The 14,573-nt window shown below is 36.6% G+C and overlaps 1 protein-coding gene across 2 annotated transcripts in view; it reads left to right on the top strand.

Moving 5' to 3' along the window:
• NT5DC1 (5'-nucleotidase domain containing 1) overlaps positions 1–14,573 on the top strand; it is a 127,811-nt gene that overhangs the window by 65,104 nt on the left and 48,134 nt on the right. The window lies entirely within an intron of this gene.

Here is a 14,573-nt window from a genome sequence, read left to right as displayed (position 1 = left end):
CCCTTGGAATCTCACCATGTAGTGGGTGGCAGTGTCTTTTGACCAAGCCTGGGCCCAGTGTAATGACATAGGAGGATTTTTATCATTGCTAAATTTTACACTGTATTTGCAATGCAGGCATACATTTTCACTTTGTCAGTCCTTAGGAGCAGCTGAAAAGTTTCAGTTCTCAATTAAAACTCAAGAGCAAGGTCATTTCTGAGTCAGGTCTAGGTTTTTCAGATGTGAATCATGATAGAGACAACTGATTTGTGGGTCTTTTTCTTTGAGTCTTGCCTAGATTTTGCCCCTAGTGAAGGAACGAAGAGAATGTGTTTTTTCCAAGTAATTCAGTTCATTGCATGGGTGGGCTTGACTTTGGTCATATCTATGGTTCTTGTTTTAGTCTTCTTTCAGAGTAGTTGTTACTTCACAACTGAGTCTGTGTCTTTGTGCTGTAAACAAGGAGTGTGAGTCAATTTTTAAAAAAACAGCCAGTACCAAAGTAATCTGCAAAGATGTCAAGGCTGTCAATTTTTCATCCCATAGTCAGTAACAGATTTTTCAGCTTTGTGAATAAAACCCTGCAGTTGTCCAAATTATGCACATCCTCACTTTTTCTTCTCTTTAGTGGCTCCTTGTTGCATGTTTCATCTTAAGTTGAAGGGGTTTGCTTCAGGGGCATATTCCCAACCATTCCAGGTAATCTGACTAAATTCTTTTGCATCCTACTAAATGATGGAACAGGGTTAGTAGCCAGGAGAGTTTTCAATAAAAGTCTTCACTCCTCTGTGAAACTTGCTCCCTCTGGTGTTTCAGCAGAGCCAGTGCTTTAATTACATCATAATAATGAGGAATTTTTTTCTTTATAAGATCTGTAAAAATATTACAAAACCTTACTGTATCTTACTGTAAAAAAAAAGATTTCTTTCAGTTGGTGTTTTCACAGAGACACCAAGGTGTCATTGCAGTGAATGCAAAGAACCACACAATACCTTCCCACATTGGTCTGAATGCCATCTTCACTATATATAATCCTTTCATTTTGTTATATTGTTTCATTGTGTTCCCAAGTTGTATGTTTAAGGCATTAAAGAAAAATAATTTTTCTGTCTAATTTTGGAACCTTCATGTATAAACCACTTGTTACTTGTTTTTGTTTATAATGTAAAGCTATTTGTATCTGTGAAGCTAGAAAAAAATGGCATGTAAGCATGTTTCTAAGTTAAATCATTCCCAGTTCTGCTACATCAGAGTTTGGACATGTTCTTACAACTCAAATAAGATTAACTGGATAAAATCATGGATCATGTAGATAAAATTTGTACATAGCAATTGAAGTGTTTTTTGCATGCCTGAGATGGTAAATCACTCAGACAAGCTTTTTACTGCACTGTGGGGAAATACTGTCACCTGTTTGTTTTAGTTCTCTGTGCTTAATAAGCCAGAGTACTTTTGCCAGTCTTTGACTCCTGCAGTCATTTAATTTGGCTCAAGTAAAGGATATTTTAAACAATTCGGAAAGGAAGAGTTTAAACTTTCCAGGTGAGCATTGTGAAAGGTGTTTTTAGATTGGCATGTTACATGGGGCGTGTTGCTGCACTTGTAAATGGCATAAAAAGTTATTGCCTGTCAGGTGAGATAGAGTGACTGGTTGTATATGTTTGCATTAAACCTGTCCCCACAGTGAAATAAAACGTTTGCCCAAACAAGGGAGTAAAGAAAGCAGGTACAGGTCCTCATCTGCCAGATGGCAACTGCTTAGGTTTGCTTGTTTGATCTCTTGTAATCATCTGCAACAAAAAAATTAAAATGAGAGCAGGAGTAGGAGCAAAATCAGCTTGTGTCTTTTGAGTGTATAAAATTTTGTTAACTGATTCTCAATCTCTTATATTGAGGAGAATAAAATGCTTGAAGACCCTTATGCCATTGAAATTAGTATGAATTTTGTCATGTGACTGTGAACAAATCCTTAAGAGGCATACTTCTATCAATCTGTAAAATATCTTACTCTAGTGCACAGTTTTTATTATGATCAAATACCAACAGCTACACACATAACAAACTGTATAATGCTAGAAAGAATCAAATAGAAGTTGTTTAGACAACCTATGGCATGATACCTTTGGGCCCATTCTTTGGATGAAAACATTTATGGAAGAATGAAACCAGAGATCCTAGATAAACAAAGATAGACTTTTATTACCACAGTGTTTCTGGTGAGTTAATCATGAAAGAGCATGAAGTTAAATAAGAATTCTAAGAAAATTTTTATTATAACCTTTCTATACTCTGCTGTTCATAACAGCATGTGATGCTGTCCTCATACTTTCTAACAATGCATTTCTGTAGATGAATGATTCTACAATGTGGAAAATCTGTAAGTAATTCAAATGCCTAACAATTGAATGAGCACTTAAGATTGTATTGTCCTTTCTCTAAAGATTCTTGAAGTCTTTATGTATAGCTTAAAATTTCTTTAAGTATAGTTACTGTTTTATTCTATCCACTACCCCATAAACTTGTAATTACAATGGTAATAATGGCATTTTCCATAGAAGCATATTTTCTGTGCAAATACATCTTTCTGTACAAATACATCTTACACTCATGTGTGTAATATGTGCAAATATAGATTTTGTTTTATAGCAACTTTTAGCAGTGAATATAGATGGGTAAATTCTTGAAAGATCTGCATATATCTAGTATACTATTATCAGACATTTATGTCTTTGATACTCAAATGGTTTCTGATGCCTGAAAATTTCCATTTAAAAAGGAAAAAGAAAATATTATTTTTACTTCTGTTTCTTTTTGCTTGAGTCCTTATACCACACAGAAATTCCTCTTAAAAAGCACTTGTGATTTAGCTACAGTTGCTGATATAATTAAATAGTGGTCCTGATAGGAGTGTTTTAATGTTAAAAACAGACTACTACAGGACTACTTTGTGTCCTATATTACTACAAACAGTTTAAAACCAGCATTAATGATAGATACATTTTCCATACTCAATTCATTTCTTCTAGCAGAAAGGAGGTAATAAAATAAAGTCCATACACCACATGATATTAACACACGAATCTGACATTAATGTTCAGATGTCAGTCCAAAAAATAAGTGAATGAGGATTAAAATGTTGTCTCATTATCACAGAACGTAAGTTGCAGAATGCAAACATGCTGTGCATATATCACTGCCTTTGGCAAGAATGGTAATTTAAAACCTAAAATAGAAGGGCAACTCCTTACATGTCTGTTTTCTTGGAACTTCATAACCAGTCCTGCAGTCTGGAAAACAAAAGAGCTGTTTGTGTGTCATCTGGTTTCTTCATAAATATTCAGGGAAGACTTTTGTTGATCCATGGAAGCTGCCTCTACAAACATTTTAAATATATAAATATGGATTTTTCATGCAGTCTTTGTTCTCATAAATACTCCATCTGGAGTTTGGCTAATCCCCATGTAAGTGAGATTTGAATGGCAGGACTTCCTTCCTTGCAGCCTAACAAGGGTTCGAGTGGTAACCAGGCTCTTCCTTTCTGCTTTTTCTCTTCAAAGTGTGTAATTGAGGTTGTAGTGAGAAGGGAAGAGAATTGGAGCAGGGCTGTTGGTAGTGGAAATACTCCTGCTCCACAGCCCACCCTCCAAGCAGAACATCATGAAGGTGGCCAGGAGTGCCCACTGCTGCAATGAGCAGTGTGGGTTCCCAGCCACCCACTGCCAGGTCTGCCAACCACTGCAAGAAACCTGAGAGACTGAGCCCTGTAAGGTTTGTATTAACAGAAACAGCAACAGCCTTTTGCCTTTAGGAGATATTCTGTCAATACACTGCAAATGTAAGAGATTCTGTAGTCACTTGAATATTTTGGGGGAGATTTGGAACTAGATGATCTTTAAGGTCCCTTCTAACCCAAAGCATTCTATGATTCTATGATTTTATATCAGGTATACAGATTGCCTTTAATTTCCAGAATTTCCTGCTAGTAGCTGCAAAGATCCATAAAAAAATGGCCCCAGAAAGCCCAGAGTTCTCACTTTATTATAGAGCATATAGATGACCTGAAATGGCAAAGTGCTCTGTCCAAATACATACAAACTCTCTAGAGTATCATCTGCTTGCTCTTTTAAAGCTAGAGCACCCTTAGATGTGTGTCCAAATTTATCTTCAAAAAAGTTTGGACTCCCCTGTCCTAATTGTAAATGTAGCTTCTTTAACATGCAAGTGTCTTCAAGCATGTATGCAAGATTGTGGTCACCTTGAACTGCCCCTGCTGGCATCTTTCTGTGACTCTGGCATAGAAACAAAAATGAATGGAATGGCTGTGAGGTACATGATCTCAGACTAACAGTTAATATATTTCCAATCAGAATGAGAAAAAAAAAATAAAGAAGACATCAAGCATATCAGGTACCCTTAGTCAGATATTCATGTGATATGTAAGAGGGCCTGTGTTCACATCATTCCTTTTTTGGCATATTTAGTTTGCATTTTCAGACTAACAGAGATTTCCTAAGGATGAGTTTGAAATACAGAGCCAGAGACTAGTTCCAGGTTTGATGATTAGGACATTCACACACAGAAAGGTATTGTAAAGATTGAGTCTCTATTGCCATATGAAGTGGAGAGGGTCAGATAAGTGAGATTAAAGCACAAAACCAAAATCGTGTCAGCAGTAGGACTCATCAGACTGCCTTGCAAAATTCATTCATTCTGCCTGCCTTGCAAAATGGACTTGTGCACAGTAAGCACGTGCCAGTCCATATGCATGAGGGTTACTCCCTTACTTCTTTTTCTTTTTTTAAGGGCTTCAGTTTAATCCTGATGCAGGATGGGAGAAAAATCTAGAATCCCACAGAAAATTGTAAGCTAAAAAATAATTGTTTCTTGCACAATTATGCTTACAGAAACTCAATTTCCTCCTCATGCTCACTCCTGGAATTATTTTGGGTTCCTCACTGTTCATTTGGGTTCTGTTTTACATTGCATTTACTTTTCATCTGTTTGCCCTTGTTTGGATAATGTTTAAACAGATGAAGAATCAAACCAGGAGAGAAAAGAATACAGAATCACAAATGATCACTCAGAAAAATTTTCTTCATAACTTTTAAATAGATCTCTCTGGACTCTAAACTCAAATTTTCTTGTTGACAGATTGACCAGCAAGGACCTTTCCAACAGTGCTTTAGGTGTAATTTTAACTAATTTCTTCTTTTCCATTCTCCATAAGAGAGTGGTGAACTCAACACATAGGCTTTGCACAATTTTTGCGATTTTTTGAACATTCTTAATGGAGACTGCACACCTTGTTTAATTTCTGGAAAGCAGCTTTTTTTCTTTGTTCTCAAGCTGATCACTCTTCTATAAAATAAACAGGTCTTTGTGCTTGTAAGAACAGCATTAGAAATTGAATGTTCCTCTCTCAGCCTTCCTATGGCAAATAAGCTGGTATAAATGGGAGAGGAATGGTCTGCAATGAAAGTAGCATGAAGTCAGTAGTCAGCAGTCACTTTGGATGAAGTTTCAGATCCCTTGTTTGTGTATTGTTCAGACAGGCAAAAAATATGTTATTAACAGAGCTGTGCTGCTTCTCCTGGCTGAATGCATTCCTTTTACTGCCTACTAGGAAATTTTTTGATGTGACCATAGGCATCATTATTCATAGGTGATGCTGACAAATATGAACACTAGCACCACTCATTAAAGCAATGGATGGAGATGGAGGTGCATATCCATCAGTAATATGTAATCACAGTACATTAAAGAACGATGGAAGATATCTTGCATTTTGCACTGCCAAAGGGATGGATTAGCTGTTCCTAACAGATAATTTTCTGGCCTCTTTTTGAAGACCTACACTAACAAAGATCATACAACCTCCTTGGCAGTTTTTCCAGTGCATCAATACCATTAAAATCAGAAACTTTCATATCATTTCTAATCTAGGTTTACAGAAGTGTAAGATCACTGTTTCTTGGCTCATTGACCTTGGTCTCAGACAACACAATATTTTTTTTTTCTTTTTTTTGCCAGAAGCATGAGCTTTCTACATGTTTGAAGACGGTTGTTATTATTTCCTTTGTATGGAAATAATCTTTAAGCTGTCAAGTCAGCCACTCTTTTCCATCAAGCCTTCCCCCCATACCCACACCTGACTTCTGATGCTTGCTGTTTGAGGTCATTTCTGTGGAACTGCATGTTTCAGTTCTGTTCTGTCTTTTAAAAGTTTTGTCTAGAAATTTAAGAAGGTTTCCCAAGTCCCATCTGCCTTCATGGAGGCCAATAAATAGAGAAAAGGAAAAAAAAATGGGGAGGGGGGGGAAGCCAAAACACCACAAACACAACCAAACCACAAAAAGGAACAGTCCAGAAAATATCAGGGGTTTGTACTGCTTACACCCATGCTTTGATGGTTCCTGATAACAAGGAGGCTGAGGTGTGTCGAGCTGAGGGTGAAGACCCCACCGAAAGCATCCTCCTCCGGGCGCTGGCAATGCCGGTGTCGGCGGGGCCGCGGTTCCCTCCCTTTCACTAGATGGCACCACCCGCCCGATGGAGCGGAGAGGGAAATAGCGCCTGGAAGGATGAGCTCCCGCCCAGGGAAATTGCTCTCTCTCTCTCTCTCTCTCTCTCTCTTTCCAGTGCCGTATGGCTGAACTGTCCGTATGGTAAACAAATACGCACACACGGAAGCCTTGTTTCCTCCAGCCTTCTTGGAGATCAGGGAACGCCTTTTATACTGCGTCTCACTGCGAGGTCTGAATGTACCCTGACTCTTTGTCATTTAAGCTCTTTGAATCTTATCCTAATGGCCCTTCTTGGTACCTCTTCCTGTTAATATTTCTTCAATATATGGGGACTGGAAATGGACCCTTCTGCAGCCTCAGCAAGATTTATGAAGCTCTGCTGGCCAGAACCATGAAAAATTGTTGATATATGTGTGATTTGAGAGCTGTATTAACAGGATAGCTAGAATGCAAAAAGAGTAAAGCTTTTGTTGTATATATTCAAGTGTGATGGTAAATGTAACAGACAGTCATACACCACCTACAGTTATTACTGAACACTACTTGTAAGTTACAAAAATAATGAGATTACAGAAAGCACATGACTTGTAACTTTCTGTATATGCAGGCTGATCATAAATATCTGCCTGCTGCAGACCTCCTCTATTGTCACACTCTTAGGCATTGTCTTTTATTTTCCGATATGTTTTTCTGATGCAATTTAAAATACCTCATTTTAAACATAGTTCTTTCCCCCTACCCCGATCTTGTGGTTCTTTTTGCTTGAAGTTTCCCATTGCCCATCAGATTGTTGTTAAAGTGTGGATGTGGCATATGTGGGGGAATGTTGGGTAGCAGGTAAAACTGGAGTGTACTTACAGCTCTTGATCCATCTGTACCCATTTGGCAAATTTGCAACTGTAGACCCAGAGGCTAGAATTAACACCAACTGTCCATGCACAGTTCCTTGGGAGACAGAAAAAGATTTATTTCTGATTTTATTAAAAATAGGGGTTTTCTTTACTATATATATTTATACACATACCCCTGTGTATACGTATTAGTATGTACATGTGAATATATAAGAAGTATAGGATGCTGCTGCTTCCAAGAAAAATACATCTGAGAACTTTAACTTCATGCTTACTGCAACAAGTTTCTCAAAGCAGCTGGCACATTCAAAGCTTCAAAAAGAGTCAAAGCTTCAAATAGCTCTTCCCCAGAGATATTTTAATTTGAGATTTCAGAAGCAGGGATTACCTGTAATGTCTTCTTAGTTGAGCATTTAAGTTGAGCAGGATATTTAGTTTATCAGCAAAGTGTGATCTGGGTGTTATAAAATACCTATGGACTGCATTTTATTTCCTCATTATGCATTTCATTTCCACACCAAACATAACAGCACATTTCCTGCAAGCCAATGGATTCAAGTAACTCTCATCAGATGTATAAATGAAAACGTACTCTAATATTTTATTTCTTGTCAAATTAGGCGCCAGCATTTCTATTAAATTGCAGCAGCATCCTGAACAGATCCCATTTCCCACCTACTTAGCTGTATTCAGTTGAACAAAACAATTTCCTCCTTCTGTCCTAAATTGTTTTACAGGGGTTTTAAGATGTTTACCGGGGGATGTATTTTAAGGCTATGTGAATTAACCCCATGTAGAATTTAACAGGCGTGTAAGTATGGAAAGTTTCTTGGGGAAAGTAGGTGTTCAGTGCAAATAGTTGTAATGTATTTAGAAGAATAATCTCAAATATACTTCTATGGCAAGCATGTATGACAAATATATGCAATCTGAGTATAGGTGAAGATTTGCAGAATAGTTATGGTAATTTCCCACTGATTTTTAAATTTTGCAGTAAATTTCTCATAGGCCACAGGAGTAGAAAACTAGTAGAATAGGAAGTGACCCATGAAATATTTGTGGAGGTCATGTTTTGTGTGTGTGTTCTGCTGAAGTGTTTCCCTCAGTATATTAAATGTTTATATAGCCCCGCAGTCACTATTAATCCAAGTAGTCATGTTTTTCCCAGCCCACCATAGACTTTTACCTTATGGTCACCCCTTTGAAATTAATCGAGGTGACAATAGATTTGTCATCACTGGAAAATAGTTTATTATTTTAGAAAACACAATCTGTTTCTGCCCAACCAGAACTGGATGTTGCTAAAAATATTGAGAAGGTTAATGTTACGTGAGTGGTAAACCTCTTCTTTAACTGATGCACAGGCAAAAGAGGTGAGCGGAGATCAGTTAATCTTGTATTTCTGATGGTAATAACTGATTTGTTCAAAATTGAAGTGCCATGTGCAAAGCACTTTGTTTCTGATCATAAAAATCCCAACTTTTCTGAGAAGGTAGGAGGAAATTTTTTTTCTTTAATTTGATTTGACATACTGATACATGTTCCCTATTTATGGCTATGCGTTATTAATAGATGCAATGATTTTTGTATTTTTTTTCCCTTTTTGTTTCCCATTCTGTTTCATTTATACATACCAGAGAAGCTTGAAAGATACTCTGTTTTGTAAACAGCTACTCATATATCTGGGCACATAAGATAATTCTTAGCTACAACAAGCAGAGAGGTTCATCATGATGCCAAGTTCCATCTCATCACCAGCAGCAACTCACAGACATGTCAGTTCTGAATTTCTGCTCTTCACTGACCAACCCACCCATACTCCTTTTTCCCCCCCTCTCTTTTCACAGAAATACTGCTTATCTCTTTTTTTCAGATTTGGTACCCTAATACTAACATCATCTTTGTCTCCAAGCTTGGTATCCTCTTTTCATGTTTGCTCCTACTTAACAAAGAGGTGCAAATAGCTGATATTCTTACAACCTGAACTGGATCAGGATCCTGAACTCTTTGGTCTGTTAAGAAACTGTACAGTAAAAATTGAGGCAATTGCAGAAAACAGAAAAGTACAGAATTTTTTACATCCGTCACATTACATTTTTGCTCCTATGACATTTGCCTCTTCCTAACCTCTTATCTTCCTAGACTGTCATCCCTTTATTCTGTTTTTAAATGTTTATCTCCTGGAGGAAGGAGAGGGATGATTTATCTCTTCCTGCTGCTCCCTGTTCCTGATATCTGCCTCATACCAGGCCTCGAGAATGTAACCATATTTTGTCCAGTCATCCCTGCTTCATACTTCACTTGGTTTTCTTATCTTATGTTAACATTTTCTTCCCTCTGTCTCTCATTTTGCTTCTGCTGCTCCTACTAGAATACACACTAAGGTTAAATGAAAGGAAAAGAAAGACTACTTGTCTAATATAATTTTAACCATCACCCCCTTTCTTCTCTACTTGCCTGCATTAGATTAAATTTAAATTCTTTTGCAGAACCTTCTGTGATTAAGGTATTTTTCTTGTGTTTCTGTTGAATGCTCATGATACTTGTTAGATTTGTTTATTTGGACAAGAGAAAAAGACAGCAACAATGGTCAAAAAGGTGTCTCTTCACTCTAAAAACCTGAAGTACAGTAAGATGGGGGGTATAGCAATATACAGTGAATATAGTTGTCTGTATCGTTGCTGATTGTAACACATTATTGCAGCTTTACTCTGTTAGTCAAATCGATAACTGTTACCGACAAGCCTGCATTCAGATAAAAATTAGAGAAGAACTTCCTGCTGGTGTCAGAGCTGCAGAGAATCTGGCTATGGGTATTGATAGCTAAGCTATCATATTGCCTTGGAGTTTAAAAGAAAGTCACATTCTCAAATAATACTTCCATTGTAAGAGATTGTTAAAGCCACTAAATACAAGCTACTAATTGGCAGCTGAAAGTTTATTTTTCTTGGCTGAATTCTAGGGACTTTTTTTCAGCCTCATACCTCTCTGCTTAGCTAAATCGTGTAAGTAGCGGATAAATTACTTTTAATTCAATCAAGTAGGTGCCCCTTAGAAGCAGTGACAATACTAAAAAATTCCCTGAGTTCCTGTGTTTTAGTTCTGGACTGAAATCTTGCCAGAAACATGCCTCTTGAACATTTGCCCATTTTATAATCCAAATAATAGTTAAGGGATGAAAACTGCAGTGGACTGGCAGTGCGCATTTACGAACATTGAGTCCAAAGGAGTCCAGAGCCAGTAGATGTAAACTGATCCTGCCAAGGAGAAGTGGTATAATACAGAGCACAAGAGAAATCCACAATTATTTTTTCCACAAATACAGATATTATATTAAAACATCGAACTGCATACTTCAATAAAGTAATTTTGCAACTGTAATAGAATAGGGCAGTTGGATTAAGGACTGGATTATTGTCTGTGCTGGAAGTCACGACAAGCACTGTACAGGCTCTTTTTGAGTTTGGTCTGGGGGTTCTGCATTTCCACCTATATATAATCCCCATCACACTTGCCATCACAACTATGTTAGGTGCAATTAAACTGCAAGGCAAGACTATGCAAAGAACATCCTGATTAAATTATAATGTCAGATGATACAAGCAAAAATAAAATCCAAACTGGACACTAAGGGAGTCTCTGATAATGTACATAGAAGAAATAAATTATATTGCTTTGAAAATACAACAGAATGTCAACCTGATTAGAGGCTTTGGCAGGACTTTAATATGTAGCAGTTCTAGACAACTCATTTTAATTGCTTATATTTCCATCTTCTGCTTAAAAAGGAAATATATTTTTCTGAAAGGATACTCGATGGACTGCAAAGGCAATTATTATTTTTGAAAGTGTATTTGGAAGATGATTATAAATGCCTACGGAGGCTAGTTGATAATTTGCTATCCCAGGCTCTATTTCAGAGATTTCAGATAAACTCCAAGTTGTTTGGTAACAAGAATGGAAATTGAAAAAAATTGCATTTGCTCCATGGCAACATATATATATGTAATAAATTACAAAGCTGTGCATAAAATGCTTAGATTTTGATTTCCTGCTCCACGTCATTGGATTTTCTCATAAAATCACAGGGTGTAAATATGTTGATTGTTATGTTGATTGTCATGGTCTTCTTGTTTCAATTTTATTTATTAAATACTTTCTCATATAGTAAGTGTTCACATTGCCAAAGAGCCAGAGGTTTCTCGTGTAGGCTTTGACATGCTTGAAGGTAACTGCAAACAAAAGACTTTGAGATGAAAGTTGAGACAGTTGTTTTGTTACTGTTTTGTTTTCACTGATTTGTGGGTATGCATTAATACATGTCAATGTCCATAAAGGTGCATGTTAAGTGATATGTACAAAACAGAGAGACAAAAATGTAGAGATTTTATTTTAGGCACTATACTGATAGCAAACTGTCAGTTGTATATCTGGTGGTGACAACAATCCCTCATTTTGATACAGTGAATTTGTGGACCAACCAAACTTCTAAAGCGTGCTTATAGTTTCATTTTTAAGAGTATTTTGCCATTTGGATGGCCCATAAGCATTATCAGGGAAATATTGCAACCTAGGGAAATTTCTTATTTCTCAAGAATGGTGTTTTTCTGAAGAATTACTGTTTTCTTTTTCAAGAGTGAAGCTGTATGCAAGTTGCATAGAAGTCATTACTATTAACTCACTTTTGCCTTTCCTCTGTTGGCTCTGTTACAATTAATTCTCTTCTAATTTCTCACTGATGCTTTGCTTGATAGAGTTTTCTTCTGATTTTTATGGTTTGCCTGATATAGAAAAACAAAGTGCAACATATGGCATACTGGGAAAACAATGCTTACTTTGTCATTAGCAAATCATTCCATTTATTTTGAAGTCTTGACATGATGCTATTTCTCCATCACATGTTAAAGCTTTCACAACATTTTTTGCCAACAAGATGCCTATGGCTCTTCTGTACTCCTCAAAACTAGCAAGTTTTTCAGCTTTTATTTGGCTTTCAATCAAATCTTGCAGGTTTTGGTGGTTAAACTTATTTACAGATATGAGTATGTATTCCACCAACTGTCTTCACCAGATGCAGTAGGTATGTTAGGAATTAAGTCAAACTCTACTTTCCTGGGCCATGCTTGCCTAATTACAGTAGAGTATGCTTTAATGAGGGTTCTTCTGAGCTACCTCTGCCTAATATGGCAAACAGCCCAGAGGCAAACTTCAGATCCCAGTGTCAAGAACTGATTCATTGCTTGTCTTCAATTAACAGCTGGGCTTCAGGGCCTGGATAGAAAGCCAGAATAAGACTCTCTTTCAGCTCATGTGTTGAATCCAGAGTTGTTGGCCTTTTCCAGTGCAGATGGTATTCAAAGACCAAATATAATAAATTTATCACATAGAAGATATTGCACAGATTTTGGACAAAGAGGACAGTGTTGATTAAATTAACTGAAAGTCTTTAAATTGTGCATCAAAGAATGGTCATGGAGGATGGAAGGCGCTTCATAAGGAAAGAAAAACAGTGTCCAAGAGTAAAGTCCATGTAAAACAGATCTTTTTGTTTGAGAGTAAAAAGAGTGTAGGTCACTGGTTATATAAATGAACCTTACCATCTTTCTTTTAATTGTTTGAACTTGTGAGAGTTAATGGCAAACCTGCTTTGTTTGTGTCCCACTTCTTTCTCATCTAATGTTATGTGCTTTCCAAAACACCAAAGAAGAAAAATTGTCATAGCATAGCATATAAAATATAATTACTAAGGATAATACTGAAAAAAATGCAGTTTCTGCTCCTAGAAACTCTATTGCTCATCCCAAACAATATTCATGCCTCAGGAAAGAAGGAGGGAAAACACAACAGGAAACCTTCCTTTGTCAACCTGCTTTCTTTAATCAAAAAAATCATCGTTCTTGGCTAGCTCTCAAGGCAAATGTCATGGCATCCCCTAATGCCGGCTGCAGGAACAGGCTCATATTCCACTGGTACATGCTGTTACACAGCCTGACCTAAATACAGTGAAGAACTGGAATAGTGACATGGTTGTGAGTTGGGAGATTTTGTTTGAGGCTTTCCTCAGATATAGTAGTCCACTTTTTTGGAAGAAATCTGTCAAGTCGTAGTGCAGAATAATATATTTTTGCTTCTATCTAGTTGCAGGGATAACAGCCAATTTGAAACTTCTTTTGGAAGACTTTTGTTCTCTGCCATCTGTAGATGTTTGATTGTGTAATATATGAAAGAGTGTTATGTTTAGCATCTTTCAGTCTTTCTTTGATACTACTGGTTCAAACATACATGTTCTCTTTCATTAAATAGCTAAAGTTCAAGTGGTTTAAATCTTATTTTTTCAAACTACAGAACAGCATTACTCACATACCAGAAGGCTAAGTAATGTCTGGGATTTATTAAATCATTCAGCAAAGTTGACCACAGACAGTTGCATATAGAACAAGTGCTGGAAGAAAAATAATCTGTGATGATGTTCATTATACTATAACACAGACAGACTGAGAGCCAAATACTTGGTATCATTTCTGTCTCTGCAATTATTATATTTCTTTTTAAACCTTTAACTAGCTTGACAGTTTTGGTTATAGAGGGTTTGAGAGGAAATACATAGGTAAGTTTCATTTGAAATCTTGGTAAAGCAACTATGGGCTATAATAAGATAAATATTTATTGATGACTTAAATGAATAGGTAACTTTTACTGCCAAGTTAGTGTTGTTGTACATTTGTAGAAATCTTGCATTCCAAGTGTATTTGCAAAATTCTATTACAGCTTTATTTGGCAAAAGGAACATTATTGAAGCTGGAATTGGAACTCAGGGGGTTTTTGCATCTGTTCCTAGTATTCAAAATACTTATGAATCTTTGCCAGTTTTATCAGTCTTTCATAGATAAAGTGCTATTGGTGAAACATGCAAAAATTACAAAATGAATGTTATTGATCAGACAGTGCTAAACTAAAGTGTCAGAAGTAACTGAAAGGTGTTCTTGGGAATTTCAGGTCCTTACCACTGTCTAAACAGTAAACTCATTTTACAATCACAAATTGAGGATCCAAAAATTGAGCAAAGACAACAAGAAATAATTATTTCCTGCATAAAACTATAATCTGTAAATTCTGTATTATTAACTGTTATGAGCAAAAGAACATCAAAGAAAATAACTATGACAATTCCATAATAAAAGAGAAAAGTCATGCAAATTTATTTGTGCTACAGCAT

The sequence above is a fragment of the Manacus candei genome, unplaced genomic scaffold, assembly GCF_025592945.1.
Source record: "Manacus candei isolate 608988 ecotype Guabito, Panama unplaced genomic scaffold, ASM2559294v1 h1tg000034l, whole genome shotgun sequence".
In the NCBI taxonomy this organism is placed as follows: Eukaryota; Metazoa; Chordata; class Aves; order Passeriformes; family Pipridae; genus Manacus; species Manacus candei.
This window is presented reverse-complemented; position numbering and strand designations above follow the sequence as displayed.